The sequence below is a fragment of the Gymnoscopelus microlampas genome (assembly GCF_963454915.1).
Source record: "Gymnoscopelus microlampas genome assembly, chromosome: 7".
NCBI classification, from domain to species: Eukaryota; Metazoa; Chordata; class Actinopteri; order Myctophiformes; family Myctophidae; genus Gymnoscopelus; species Gymnoscopelus microlampas.
In genome coordinates this window covers 36,993,954-37,010,557 of record NC_139944.1, presented here as the reverse complement: position 1 = coordinate 37,010,557, position 16,604 = coordinate 36,993,954, and the positions used below count along the sequence as shown (strand labels likewise).

Below are 16,604 nucleotides of genomic sequence, written 5' to 3'. Positions count from 1 at the left end.
GGCAGTTAAAGGCTATGGTGTAAATTTGGTCTTGCAGTGTTGGTGAAGTGGTTTGTACAGCACTTGACTGATCTCTGTACTGTACTAAGAAGTGTGGTGCTGTAAAAAGGTGACGCGGAAACTCTGTCATTTGGTAAGGAATATAAGCCTTTTTTAACTTTTAAAGGAGACACACCATGAATTTCACTTTTTTTATTTTTTTGGTATTTTTTGGGCTCCCCAGTGTCTCTTGTACCCAATTGTTTTAACATTCAGTCATTCATTCTCATTTCAGAGTTTTTCAAAATGGGCTTGTCTGAACAGGCCATCTCAGAATTGCATGTTTGCTTACATCACAAACCATTCTGCCCATGTATTTTGACAGACAGAATTGCTCAGTAGCACCCCTCTGCCCTACAGGACGTTTTGGTATTGCAGCTGAAAGTGCTTTATAAGCCTGAGAGAATTGACTTGGGATGAGTATATCTGAGTGTTGATTTAGGCTCAAACCTTTTGAAAATGGTTTGAGGGACATACACCATATGATATTAAATATCAAATATTTTTTTTAAATTCATGGTGTGTCTCCTTTAAGAAATAACTCGGAGTACAGCGGAATGCAGTACCTTCCTTTTTAATGGATGAAAATATGCGTAAGTGACAGTGCAATAATCTACATTTTGCTTGGGAAAGAGAGTTCGGGTTTCAATTTATTTATTTTAGTTACAGTTATGAATCTTTATTTGCAAAAGTATATCTGAAAGTAATCCAGATATAGATGCTAGAATGTAGCCTATTAAAGTTGGCATGCAGTAAAACTAAACTAGGATTTAGGCATGTTTTACCATAGTTTACATCAAGGAGATGACATGTGAAAGAGTTTATGAAGACAAAAACTTATGTTTACTCTTTTTATAATGGAAGTTGGACTGATCTAAGTGATAAGCTTGAAGATGTGGAATTTGTCTGTTCAATCCAATGTCAACATCCAGCAGCAGGTTTATCATCCAGGATCTGGCTACAGCAAGCTGTTTTAGATTAAACCAAACACATTTTCATAGATGAACTGGCATTGTAGTTCATGAAACAAGCAGCACTTGAACGGACCCTTTATTACTGGGAAACAGATTATGGGCAAAGAAATTAGCAGTCTTATGGGAAATTGTATCACAATCTTCCCACAAATCTCTACTTGTTTATATTTGATAGGCCTAAATCAAGTGGAAAATTGGGCAGTAGATCCTTCCTTTTCCATTGAACGTAGTAATGACATCAAGTCATAGATGAATATTATCCATGCCTGACATTTGTTTTATTTCATGGCTTCCACCGAGATGAAAGGTTCATGAAAAATGCAATATGTTCCTTTAATGTGGTATGGGTGTAATAATCTGGTGATCCACTTAAGCCGATATTTATTATACATCAAATAGAGAAAATAGCTGATCTAAAAGATCACATACAACACTGAAATTCCTATTCATTCCTATGGCGTGGGTACTTATGGCTTGAGAATAAATAATGTATAATTTAGATGAGGATCAGTCTAATGTGATAAAATACAACAAGCTTGATTAATAGCACAATCAATCAATTCAAGCTACTAATTAACTATTTAACACACTGTAATTTGAAACTTGAATTTCTTTCTACATTGTGTGCAGTTCACCAAAGAGGTCACATTATTATTGGGTCACAAAGGAAAAGTGCCCTTGGAGCATGTTAGGCCTTAGGGTTAATGCATGCGGTCTTTTTTTTTAGCCTCATTGTGTTTGTAAAGTTAGTTAGTTTGACTAGATATGGTGTTCTCAGCGCTTTCAGAGTTTTAAAATGGCAATCCCAGAAAGACTGTACAGCAAAGAAACATTTTTCTCAAGATGACATCATTGTTTTTCCAAGACATGTCGGCTATAATTTGTATTGACTTATTGTTGATTGGAACTGATTTGGCCTGATTTAGAGGAATACAACTCACATAGTCTGGTGGCTGGATATGAGCCAATCAGTTTCTACCCAATAGCTCACTGACTGTACTTAGGATATCCTAATTGATTGCCTCTACTCGCTCTACTCTATATTTAAAGTCCTTATCAGTTCTTATATCGGCGGAAGGCTGGGAGGCGGAGATTATGTTCCTTGGCCGGTGAGCACACAAGTTCATCCTAGTGATGAATTTGGTGCTGAAATTCAACTGGGATTTCTGCAACTCACCGATTGATTATTTGCTAGATTAAGCTAGCTGCTGTTGCCGATTTGAGCATGACTGGAATCATTGTCCTCAATGAACAGCGATTTTTGGTGGCTATGGGCCACTTTGTGACCCTATAAAAACCACACAAACAAAGTAACCTTTATGTGTTACTCTCTTTCCCTCTGCCCCTAAATTAGATTGACTCTAAACAGTGTTGTAGCCGCTAACGTTATGTGATCTCTGGAGATGTGTGAAAGTCTGACATGCTTGGCAGGGACAGACCAGACCATTGTTGGGAGAGGGGGGGTTAGCATAGTGGAAGCCATGAGACATTGGGTTGTCATGGGAAGGGAGATGGGAGTTCGCTCAAAGGGCGTATGACCCCTTGCACGGAGAGTTAAAAAAAAGCAATGGTAATGGAAGTAGGCAGGTTTGTGCTAGTTGATGTCCTAGGCATCCTCTGTTTGTTTGTTTGTGTGTGTTAGGTCTTACAAAAAAGTCTTACAAAACACAATAGTGTCCTGCTCTGTCTGAGAATACAATTAGACCTAATGAGCATACTGTCATAGGAAAGTATTAGCCTATCTCATTAAAGCTCAGAGATGCAGAGTCTCTCTCAGTTCATTATGGAGCTACATGAATAATTCCTCTGCTTCGCATTAAAGCTGCACTAACATTCCTCTAATACCCCGGATTTGAACCCTGTTTCCTGCCCAAGTGCTGAAATGTTTTACCATTGAGCTAATAGAGCCTGCCTGCTTGCTCAGGGGATGAATTGAATCTTGATCTTCAGGTAAAAAATTGTGTCAGATCCTGTGTCTAGGTGAGACAGGACCTTTGACACGATCTAAATGTCTCAGTAGAAGAGCAGGGAGACAAAATACAACCACCCCAATTGTATAATCATTTTAATATATTATTAAAAAAAGCTACACAGTGCCGCTTTAAGCTTGGGTAGTCTACATTCACATCGGCATAATTGGGATCACCAGTGATTGATCCTATCATATACTTGTTTGGGGGGGGATGTTGTTAACTTATGTTGTATCGTTGTTATGTTGTTATGTTGTAATGTCTGTATTGTTTGTTTATTTGGGGACTACGGATTGAAAGTAGCTTTAGTTAAATCCCGCATATTTACCCTTTCTCATGTGTATGTATTACACATGTATTTGTGTTCATCGGTGTGGATTGTCCTGACCAAATAAATAAATACAACTGTGGAGGGTGTTATATTGGGACTTATATATAGTTTCTCTTAATCCCCTGGCTTGCACACAGTCAGATTTTATTTAATTATTTTGCATGAAAAAAATCATGGCAAAAGTTTAAAACGAACACATGCTTCTCTATGACCTCTTGTAGACCTACACTGAAATGGCTATCCGATGAGAGGCAGCCCTCTTAATGGGAGTACACATGTTTCGATATTCAGACGTATACAAAGTTCAGACATGCAAACAGACAGTAAATGAATGCACTGAACTGAAGGCTAGGGTGAAGAGCTTACTTCACACTTTTTGAATGTTTAGGCCTACATTTCAAGGAGAAGAAGGTAAACGGTCAAATTAAATAATTTATTTTCTTTAATGGCGCCATTACGCCATTAAAGAAAATACATTTTGGGGGCTTTAAACCAGTGGCAGATGTTTTTACCTTCTTCTTCTTGATATTTGCCTTGATGTTCAGCACCTGGGATTTACCGCAGTGGACTGGCCCAAAAGATATCGTTACATTGGCAGGGCCGTCAGCAATCAGTGATTCAATTCATTATGCCATTGTCAATGGGCACAACCATATTTCACACGTGTAAAGCATTTCTAGGGCACATTTATGTGTTCGGCTATGTTCATCACGTGATGGGAGAACGACAAAGTATAAATCAGGTATTACTCTTTCTGGAAGCAGTCACATACTGTAGGAGAGCTAATTGCTCATGGACCTCTGCAGACCACTATTTACCCCAAAATGAGCTACCACCATTATTTTTTATTTTTTTGTGGTGGGCTGCTTTGGCGTAACTTTTGTTCAGGCACAATAGCATATAATTAGTTAGGAAACAAGCAATTAGGAGGGCATCAGCCCAGTGGCCAGAGAGGGCAAAACCTTTTGGACAGGACCCTTAGGAGTTATAATTAAGTCTCTCGTTTTCATCCTTCAGCAAAGAAAGAGAGAGATTAAAATAGGATTTTTTGGTATTTAATTACAGAGTGGCTACAACCGATGGAATACTGTCAATGGCAGTTTTAAGACTGACAGCTTAACAGCCCAAGAAATGGTGGCATTGTTGGTTTTGATGACGCTTCGTTTTCCTCACTGAACAGCTGTGGTTTTAAGTATGGGAAATGTAGCCTATGTCTTCCAGCCCTATTCAAGAGCAAACAACAAAAACATTATGATGCTGTGGTGTATGCCAAAACTTACCAACATGCCAAGTTGAGGGTAAAAGCCTGCACTCATGACGGAGAACACCATGGTTTTGAAGTCTTGTTTTTCTCACAAGAGTCTTGTTTGTAACTATTTTAGCCACTTTGAAGGACTCAAGGCTTCCCGCTTCTGTTTACAGAAAACTTGCTTCCCTGCTTTCTCATGTGGTGCAGCAGTAATATTTTCCTTTCCGTGTGCATCTGACCTGAGTTATGTAGAGTTGGCCCCTCTCGGCCCCTTCAAGATAGGTCCTTGTTTATTTGGAGCGGCGGGCATGTTTAAGAGGACACTTAGTACAATGGCTGTGATGTCACCCCCCATAGAGTGTGTTAGAACAATTGGCCGTCTGTGTTGGCTGGTGACCCACCGAATTTGGCAAGGGAGAGTGAACACACCACGTCACTGGTAGAGTCACCATACATTCACTAACGATGGGAAACTTGGCTGACATGGGCACAGTCCATTTCATGGCCACAAAGGGAGCCATTAAGGCTTAAATGCATCCGGATCCCAGTGGCCCCTTAACATGAGTGTGTGCCTGGATTTTTATCCTGTGTCCTTACAACATTTCATCAGTTAAATGATGAGCTCGGTTAACCACAGCTGTGTTTCACTGGAATAACAGTATATTGCCAGATATTTGTTTTAAATAAATTGCCGGCACAGGCGGGGAAGAGTCATTACACTTAATATTCATATATATTAAAATGATGTGTTGTGGATGGATGCTCTGTCCAGTGTCCACATCTTTCTCTCTCATTGCCTTGGCACCACAGCGTACTGAAAGGAGTTTCTCTACTTGTATAATTTGCCATGTATGTACAAATATTTTTAGCTAACCGCCAATATTTCTCTTGTAGGAAGTATTCACCACACACACACACACACACACACACACACACACACACACACACACACACACACACACACACACACACACACACACACACACACACACACACACACACACACGTATTACTATATACTTGAGGACAATCTTACCTTTCTACAAGCTCACAACGCATTGCGTCGTGTCACACTGCGTTGTGAGCTTGTAGATCGGCTATTTTCGTGTGTGACACAACTTAAGTATAAATCAGGCATAACCTAACTCCAACCTGAATCATTTCCTAAAGTACAGGAAGCCTAACTCTAACGATCCTATTTAACCATAAATAAGATTGTTCAATTTCTCCTTTGAGGACCAGGAACATTGTCCTCACAACGTCTATTTCTCAGATCATACTTTATACAGTACCTGTGGGGACATTAAGCAAAATGTGACAGATAATGCACTCACAGTGTGTTTAACAGATGTTAACTCTGTTTGACTACTATGATAACTTGTCTTTGGCCTGTTTGCTCATCCTGATGAACCACTGTATGATCCCTTAATCTTGGAAAAGGAAGCCACAGTGAGGGGAACAAACAACAACACTTCCTGTTCCCGTCAACATCAATCTCTTCAATGCAACACCATGTGCTCACTGTGAGTGTAGAGGTATTTGTCTTTGGCTCCCCATTTTCCCCATGAGGCTCAGCTCTGGGCCTGGCCGTCACACTTTGGCTCAGTGACAAATAGAGCTATTACATCAGTAAGTGACCCAGGTTGGACTCGTGGGTATGAATTGAGGGAATGGCCTCATAAATAAGACCTTGCAGATCCAATTGACCACATTCACACATGGTGGCTATATTGCTCGTACGTCATACACCAGCATGAAGTAAGAGCAACGATGGTCAGTACGGGGGAGTTCTCTGAGGGACTGTGGGACCAGCTGGCAGAAAGACAGCTATAGGATTTCCTGCCGTTTTAAAACCATCTCCAAGACGACGATAAAATGCTAAGACAGCAGATGCGCCAGCCGGCCTCAAGGCGGGAACGTATCGTATTCACTATACGCTCTCTCTTTTTACAACCTGGAGGGAGGACTGGAGAAGCTCCAGGTTTTACCAAGTGTTGGCCAGGTTAAGGCAACATTCCTAGACAATGAGAGTCATTTCAGAGCTCCTGCGGCCAAGCGAATGATATAGCTCTGACAGCTCTGTAATACCCTCAAAGCACAAGCATGGAATCAAAATTTATTAGATCTGCAAGGACTGAGACTGTTTGTTTTCCTTTCTTTTTCAGCTGTTCAGTTAGTTATAAATTATGCACATTCATTTTATGAAAAGGAAGTCTGTTCAGCTGAATCGTTTAAGCTCTATCAGATTTACTGGCCAGGCAGCCATGTCACTGTTTACTCCAACCCAGCCAGTCCATGGTTGTGTATGGTTTTCTTAACTTTGAATACCCTAAGGCCTACCCTACATTCCATTACAATGCTTACTTAGCACAATTTATTTTATTTTATTTTTGTTATTTTATTTTATCGATTTGAATTCATATCTCTCTAATGCTCTCTTAACCATTCCCTGTTTGTGGCTTTGGGTATTGTTGGCCATTGTGAATGTTTTGTTTTTTGTTTTCTTAAGAGGTTGCTTTGCTTGTCAGTGCTCTCTTCTCTGTGGCAGCCAGGTGTGTGCCTTTTTTAAAGGTAACTTTTATGAAACATTGCCCCACTGTGTTCAGCAGGTTCTTTGTTGTCATCTTGAACAATGGCTGCCTTGTAACCAGACATGGAGGCCTCACCTGCGTAGCAAGAATTAAGATGACATGGCAAGCGTTTCAAATGGTTTAGGCTCAACTGGTGAATCCTTCGGCTCTGCGCACAATGGTATTTTGTCTGTCTCCTATCTCTGAAGTCACGGTTCTTCAGAGACATAATTTGTGATGAGATTTTCGCTTGTGGAAACACAGGCCTGAAACAAAAGTAGTAGTCCCTGTAAAATGAAAATGTTCTAATCACCTGTGTCTTTCCTTCAGGTTTGGACTGATTCTCATGGGGGCTGTATAAAACTTCCAGGAGCTTGGAATGTCAGGCGAAGAGCAGCAGACTTTGTCTGGTAAGAATCCAAATGGTTTTGCATTTGACCTGATCTTTACATGCACGTTAATATATTATTACCTAGTACAAATGTGGCAACTAGTCTGTGCCTAGTGAGGTTACAGTTACACTACTAGGTGTAAAACATACACATTGCACAGTGGCAAGCATTTGAAGATATGTGGGGTTATCACATGTACAGTAGTTCTCCCTTCATTGTGTACTTGATAAAATGTTTATGTGGTTTGGGAAAGGTAGGCAAATATAACAGACCCCTACATACCGGTATTAGCGAGCAATATTTAGCGTAGCAACATCAGATGTGGGGATGAGTGAATGTGCCTTGAATGGGGACAGTTGTGCTTTTTGTTGAGTAATAGATATTGATCTATTTTCTACAGACACCAGTTGATGGTTTGGTATCCAAGTAGAATTACTACCGTAATTTATATTTATTTCCAAAATGTTCTAATTAGTTGATACTATTGATGTTGACCCTACATATTATGCCAATTATACCAATTATAGAGATAATTTCTCTGTATTCTCATTGTGTTGATTGTGAGGCCTGCCCATTTCCATGTCTCTACCCACCACCTTCACATGTTCTGGTTTATGTACATGTTTGTAAATTCAGAATTTACCTAACTTTTAACTAAATTATATTATTCTTAAAGTTTGTAGGTTTATTCATTCATAAGTAATGTCTTTGGTCATTACTGCAGTTGTGTTACCAAAAATAACCAAATGTGCCTGGGGGAGTAATGCTTACAGCTTTCGAGTTATTTCCTCCAATTCATCTGAATTATACAATAGATCGCCTGGGATTTCAGTTTCCTCTCCCCGCAGTGACAACTCTCTCCCCCCCCCCCCCACCCTAAACCGCATCCCTGCACATTCAGCAGCTATTTAAAGTGTCAACGCCTGCTCCCAATTACATCTCCCCACACCAAACCAGAGTCTCTGGCCATGCTATGGACTAGAGTCTGCCCCCACAGTAGCATTTTTATCTGTTTGTTTTCATATTTCGGTCTGCTCTCTTCCCTCCCTCTCTCGCCCTCTCCTTGTGCTCTTGCGTTGGTTTTTGTTTTGTTTTTTTGACTCAGTCAAGGATTATTGCGTTTTCTCCACAGCTGACCTTGGTTACATAAACCATTGCTTGATCCTTCTTCCTTGATTCTCCTCCCTGTCCAAGTTGCCATTCTGACGGCTGCCTGTCCCCCAAGCGATCCCACAAAGCCCAATGTTTTGATTACATTGTGAAATTGGATCCAGGGCCTTTTTTCAGGCTGCGGTGGCATGGGGTGGGGGGGGGGGCTGGTTGGTCAGTTGGCTGGTTGGAGGTTCATGGGCTAAATGCAGGGTCAGGGGGACAAGCATGGAAGCCTCTGTGGTTGAACTGGGAGGGTCATGGTGTGGAACTTGCACCTTCGCGGCCCATCTGCCCACGTAGCCATCTAAAGCCTAATTAATAATTGGCCACACGACTGTGTTGCTCAATGAACATAATTTATTTTCAACCTTAAAGCCAGCAATACGAACATATTATCCTACCTTATCATCTCAAATTGAATTTACAAACACGTAACCATTCTTGAGTTCTGAATGTAAAATTCATAGCCTACTTGTGCAATGTGCAACAGGTAACGTAGTTTCCATTTAGCTTTCGTTTCCATTTAGCTCTTATAAAAGCAGTGTTTTAGTGTTTGGCTCTTTCAGGGTCTCACTTAGTCACTTCATGTCCACATTAGCTCTCTCTGCTTTCCGCACAGTCATTATGTTTGCAGCACTGGAGCCAGGCCTGTGATTTGAGTACCGTTTAAACGCTACCTCACTCACACAAGTGAGGGGTGTATGTCAATGAACTCACTTATTATTGTCTGCGTTGTCATTAGCATGTCACTGAGGGGGGTATAGTGTTATAACTTACAATAGTGTGTTTATACTGTGTGCGTGTGTGTATATACAGTGTATATATATATATATATATATGCATGCATGCATACACACACACACACACACACACACACACACACACACACACACACACACACACACACACACACACACACACCGTATATATATCAATCAATCATCAGAGTTTTGACTCTGAAGACGGACTACAAATAGAAGTTCTGTGTACTGCAGTGCCTTTCTTTGAGTTAGACTGTCGTAAAGTTCAACTTCTTCTCTATCGATCTATGAACGTTATTACAGTGAGCATCACCATTCTTCAAAAGCTGGCTGAAGTGCAAGTGTTTTGTTTTCTAACTAAATACACACACGCGCACATGCACACACCACACCAACCAATGCACCAGTTTCCTGTCTCACACTGTGTTTACCCAGCTTTATCACGCACACATGTGGGCAGGTGTGCACGCACACACATAACAGATACACACCAAAACCTTAACCTTGCTTTGCATGGACAGCATCGAAGCATTAATACATACAAGCATACACACACACACGCACGCACGCACACACACACACACACACACACACACACACACACACTCGCACACACACTTACTTGAATAATTGATTTTTAATCAGGTTTGCCAGGGGACAGGGCAAGGTTGAGATATGCAGGGCAAACTGTGTTGTTGCTCAACCAATCCATCAAAAAGTACAATAGTCAGTCTTGCTTATACTTGCATACATACATGGACGTACAGACGGATACACACACACACACACACACACACACACCCACACCCACACCCACACACACACACACACACACACACACACACACACACACACACACACACACACACACACACACACACACACACACACACACACACACACACACACACACACACACACTGGTCAGTCTTGCTTATATACTTGCATACATACATGGAGTGGACACACACACACACACACACACACACACACACACACACACACACACACACACACACACACACACACACACACACACACACACACACACACAGCTAAAGCCAGCCGGAGATGAGCAGCCAGGCATTAGATTACATGGAAATGATCAACCACGGTAGACAGGAAACTCAGCAGGGGAGTGAGATGTGCATGTGTGTGCACAGTCCATTTGACTGTGACACACCTGGCCTCCTACAGAGTACAGACGCTATTTCTCATACAGTAGCAAAACACAACTAGACCATGTAGGTCTAGTTGTGATCTAAAACGATCGTAAAGTAAGACGGATTGTTGAGGAATTACCTGCCACAATGAACACAATGCCACAAGGTTAATTAAAGCGCTTTAGAAAACATTAGTGGTTAAAATAGGATCACAACTGAATCCTCAATGGAGATCTAGTGGATGCAAACAATTTCCAAAGCAGGCATCGACTCACTTATATCTCCAACATATAACTGCATCCATGTTTACAATAGATTTACAATAGTTTGATTTGCAACTAGGTTCCAGTTGCAACGGGATCCAAGATGGCGTCAGTGTGGAGGCATTTTAAAATGTTGCCTGATTTGATGCTGAAAAGGAAATTCCAATACATAGCAGACAGGCCATTCTTGTAAATGTGAAAACTAGTTTGCACATCCCAATGAACACACCAATATGAGTGTAAACTACAGTCATGGACATACTGTTTTCTTTATAATTGAATGAGTTGGCCTCTCTGGGCAGTCAAGGAAAGGGGGAGGTTGATTAGTGTGCCTAAGCATACAGTATCAGAAATCTAAAGTAACATTAGAGGGTTTGATTAGGAATCTGGAGCGATACCAAATTAACCTGCTTAAGTGAGCCTACGCTGCTCTCCACAGATTGGCTGGAGTCATGGTCTAGATCAGGAGACAGTCCCGACCGTCCACACTGCTGTTGGGGACTTTGTTAAATATGGTCATTTAAAATGGCTTCAAGTGAGAGATTAGATTCGATAGTCCCCCAAGAACGTTTCCCCATTACAAAATTCACAATGCCAAAAGTACATTGTGAATATTGTAACTGGACATCTTACTAATTGACAGAACAATCCACATCACATGTGTATTTCTGCTAACACCGGCATTCCCGGAAACCACTTTTTTGTGACTTCCATAATGCTCGGTTTATGGTCCCAGTCAAAATGTCTGACACAACGGGTGTGGACCGCCAAGGGTGTGGTTTGGTGTGGTGCTGCTAACATCAACCCCCTCTGTGTTGGCAAACTGTCCAGCTGCGTCTCAGCCCTGGGACACTGCCGTCTTGAGGAGCTGGGGGTTGAGTGTGACTGAATGTTTGCGTCACTGAAGCAAATATTCCACTCAGGTCATCAACCAACGTCTGTGACTCACCTTTTTTGAAGAGAGAGTCTGTCCTGCTGTTTGTATTTGTGGAGGCTTAACACTGATCTTCCAATGACCCTATGCCAACGACTGACGAAAGCAGCCCGACCACCTTGACCTGTGTGCCCAGTGAACTAGAACAAGCTACAAATGGCAAGCATGTGAGAATTACTTGCTGTCTCAAAGTCTGTGGGACTCTGAAAGAGGGAAAGCGTGAAATATACCAGCATTTCCATCAACAGATTACCATAATACAATCATCTACACAACCTGTAGCTGTAATTGTACTTTTTATGAGGTGTGTATTGGCACTGAATCACTCAAGGGTGTGTTTGACCGTGTGTGAGCTTGTGCGCATGTAATAATGTGGTCATCTTCAAAGAGTGGCATTTGATTGTAAATCTATTCCCTAAAGGCCCTAAGGGAATAGATTTACAAGGAACAGGGAACATCCCCCTAAGGGTTAGACCGGGGATCGTAACCTGAAGAGTCGCAGCCGTGCTCCCGCCTGTCTAGTTTGCATACTCCTAGACCAGGCAGCTGCACTAATATTATACTGTATGTATAAAATTGCCTCAAGTCTCACAGCAACTGTAGCGTAAAGCCAACTTTAACATTAATTTGTCATTTTTGCAGTAGGACTTTTATTGCTGAAGTAAAACCTTCCAGGCAGGTTATTGAGCTTTTGGTGTTGCAAGCGTTAACAAAGCCATGATGTAATCACATGGCCTAATCGCTGTGCTTATCCGCACAGCCCTCTGTCCTCGGGAGGCAAGGTGACTTTCCTCGAGTGACGGAGAAGGAGCACTCATATAGCAAGCAGACCAGTAATCAAATCATGTCATTTAGTCTTCTGACTTTCTTTTCTTTCTTTTTTTACTACATTTTCATCTCAGTAGTCTTGTCAGAAGGTTATGTCTGTACTTCATGTGCACACCAGGATTGAGTCAGAGAAACCAAAGAGGAGGGGGGAGAGAGAAAAATAGAACAGACCATACTTTCATTTTTACTGATTGCCTTCTTTTTTTCCCTGTGCTTTCAAAGTCACCTCTGTCCATCTCTTTCACTTCCCGGACATCCAGAGAAGGGTCTGGAATCTCAATCATCGCTTGACCACTTCTGTGACATTCAGCCACTGATTCCGGCTACCTTTCCAACATTTATCTATATCTCGGCTATTTAGCCCCCCTCTCCTGCAAGAGGAAAGACGTTTCTAGGACTGAGTTGTGCAGGAAGGGTTAAGCACTTTACTTGCTTAATACTTTGCCTTTGATGTTGAGCAGCTGAAAATATTACACAGTCAAAGCAGCAGACTATGAAAAGGTAAAAAATTGAAAAAGAAATGGGTCAACCTTGCATTCCTTCACAGCTTTCTTTATTTTTTTTCCAGTACAGTGGCATGGAGGGTATACTTGGCCATGGTTTTGTTGGCATCTTTAATTTAACTTTATGTTGTTTTTTATGTGCCTCTAATATAAAAATGAAACAGTTTAACCTTTACCTGTAGGGAATAGTGGTTCTCTACAGGAACCACTATTTATAGTGGTGATTCTGATGGACCCCTGCAGCAGAATCAAAATTATCAGACAGAAACAGCATAGTGATGGTGTGTTTCACTGTGTCTCATTCTTATATCCACTCTGCCGTGGCCTGGATTATGCGCCATTTTGTTATTCAAATCTATGAAAATCGGGGGATCTGTCTGCTGTGCTGCAGTCCCACTGCTAGTCCCACTGCACTGGTGGTTGGTTTTGATTATTTGTTTGTTCGTTGGTGGCTCCGTATCTTTTGGTTATCACATCTGTAGTATTCTGACCTAGAATTTGCAAACGTAAGACCATTCATTTAAATACAGTCATTAAAGCTGCACTACTTAACTTTCCTCTTCTACCCCGGATTTGAACCCTGTTTCCTGCGCAAGTGCTAACATTTTTACCGTTGAGCTAATAGAGGCCTGCCTGCTTGCTCAGGGGATAAATTGAATCTTGATCATCAGATCCTGTGTCTAGGTGAGACATGATCTAAATGTCTCAATAGAAGAGCGGGGAGACAAAATACAACCACCCCAATTATTTAAGTTATATTGTATTAACATACACTACCATACCGAAATTACATTTTATTCATAAAAAATAAGTTGCATAGTGCAATAATGTTTTGACTGTCGAAATGAATCGAATCAAGTAGATGTGAGGTTTTGATCAGCGTGGGTCCAATGTGGAATGGATCTTAGACTTCATGTGGCCAGTGATCAGTGTGATGTGAGTCTATGACGTCAGTCTACGTATCTATGACGTATGAATTCATAATTGGGCAAGGTTTCAGGCTGATCTGAGACCCTTTGTTGAGACTTCTGTTATAAAATGTAAATATGTGGGGGGAAAACATAGTGGAGGTACAAGTAGTTTGCCGCTGGTCAGTCCAGTGATTTGCGAGATTAGTTCCGGACTAATCTCTCAAGAACAGATTCTGCTCTGCGTTTGAATCTGTCGGGGGGGTTCGCCTTATAACGTGTACGCACTGGCCTGCAAGTGGGCGTGCCTTCAGATCAGGAAGCAGGCCGTACTTTACCCAATCAAATGTAGCGGGCGGGATATACGTTTGTGCCGATCCTTCCCCACTAGAAACAAGCCGAAACTCATTTAACAATAGCGTCCTCGAAGCCGACAAGACCACGGAAAGTTAGTAACATTTTAAATTGCTCTTTCATCATAGAAACAAGTGGGCTTATAACCAAAACGATCCATGTTCTTTGGGAGAATTGGTGTTAGTGTTCCGTGGAGAAATATTGTTATGGGAATGAAAACATAGTCGCACAGAGGGCGCTGTTTTTCCTTTTTATTTGGCGATGGGTTCCCAGATTGGTTCCGGACACAAACTTCAGAGAGCCATGTCATAAAAGGCCCTTTCCCACACGGAATTCATAACATTACTGGATAAAAAATAGCCGACAATAGCATTAGATAGTCATTCACACATTGACCTCTTTTAGGGAGGAGCTGCGCTGCCTACACCAGGAAATGGAAAATAGTTTTTTGCAAATCGACTAATCGGAGACATTGATAGAAAAATCTATTTTTATTATTTATTTTCAAATAACTGCCCCCATCATGTTTGGAATTAGCGTCAAAGCCCTGATGTTTCAAAACCATAGTTTCAAAAGTGAAAACTTTATTTAGAAAAGTAGTCTTGTAAAGTAGTTTTGTTCTTATTGATGAAGATGATAAAGATAAACTATGTCAGTGTAGAGACAAGCAAATGAAAGGGAATGAATGAGTGAAAGTTGGATCATGTGAACCTTACTGAAGCTGTTGTTGATGATCTATGCATGTAAACAATAAAACAATATATAATCTAATTAAATAAAATGCCAATCTCATTAGAACAATGAAGCAGTTTTCTTCATAGAATACAATTTCACACGCTACGTTATGGCAATCTGACGCTTTCATTCCCACCCCAGCTGCGGGGGAAATGTTACGTAAATGATACCAAGGTCTAGGGTGGGGAGATTGACTAGGTGAAAGACAACAGCAATTGGCACTGGCTCCTGTTCCCACAGGATGCCAACCTGGAAGATTGCCAGTGGATTAACTCAACTGCTTCACGTGCCAGTGGTAAGGAAGGGGGCTTTAGTTGGCTTGATTGGAACATAATAAAAAGAGTTGTGTTTTCCCTGTTTTCTGTCCCCCCCCTCCATAACGAGAAAGGCATATTCTTGTGTCTTTCCCATTATACGCATGCACACACACACACACACACACACACACACACACACACACACACACACACACACACACACACACACACACACACACACACACACACACACACACACACACACACACTCTCAGATGGAGGATATGAATGAACCGATTATAGTATAGGAGAAAGAGGAAAGTTAAAGATCTACACTATACAGTGAGCAAATTGACATGGAGAGGTGCAGGGGAGAAGGAGTGTGATGGTGGGTGGAGAGGACGGAGGAGGCTGCTGCGAGAGTGACGAGATGGAGTACGAGATTGAAAGAGACAATGGACAGATTGGAGAGGGGGTTGGAGTACGAGGAGGCAGCACCTCGGGTGCTTCAGTGCCCAGAGGTACAGTTAAACACAGGCGACTGATCAATATGTACGTCTGTCCCCAGGTGTTGGGGGGTGCATGACCCCCAATCTCTCTTTCACGCATGTGCGCGCACACACACAAACACGCACACACACACATCTACCCACTGCACATTCACACACGCCAGCATCAGTGTCTCCGAGGGACCTTCAAAATGACAAATTGGCACCGATCCCTATTGTTCTCTTATGCTCTTTGCCCAGAGAAAGAAAACCCTCCAATTAGGGCTCTTCTTTGAGAATCTCAGTGAGGAGATGCTGGGGGGCTGAGAAAGATGAGACATCCAGCCTTCTACTAACCTCCTCTACACATGCAATTCATCATAGCTGGTTTTGATGTGCAGTGATTTTCACTCTGAACATGGCCCACAACTATGGAAGTGCTATGTGTGGCAGGTAAGCAGCAGCTCTGGCACTAAGCGGAATGGTGTTTGCTCGAGGGTAAATTCTAGATTATGGGAGTTAGAGGACGGTTAGATACATGTCTTAATAGGGCCTGATTATTAAGGCAGACTGTGCGGCGCTGTTCCTTTTTTGATTGTTGTTGAAGTGCTTGGCGAACAAGGCTATCTCGGAAAAAGTTCTGAAGAAGACTTAATGAAAACATCAGGGAATTGAGGAAGCAAGGGGCCATGCTATTAATAATGTTCTCCCTCTTTTTTTGGGGGTATGTGCA

General features: G+C 41.7%; 1 protein-coding gene across 1 annotated transcript in view; it reads left to right on the top strand.

Annotated features, from left to right (window-relative positions):
• Positions 1 to 16,604, top strand: part of plxnb1b (plexin b1b) — a 95,454-nt gene that overhangs the window by 14,073 nt on the left and 64,777 nt on the right. Inside the window, exon 2 of the mRNA XM_084062422.1 lies at positions 7,464 to 7,543. The gene's annotated coding sequence lies outside the window, so the exon portion shown is untranslated. The remainder of the gene's footprint in view (positions 1 to 7,463; positions 7,544 to 16,604) is intronic.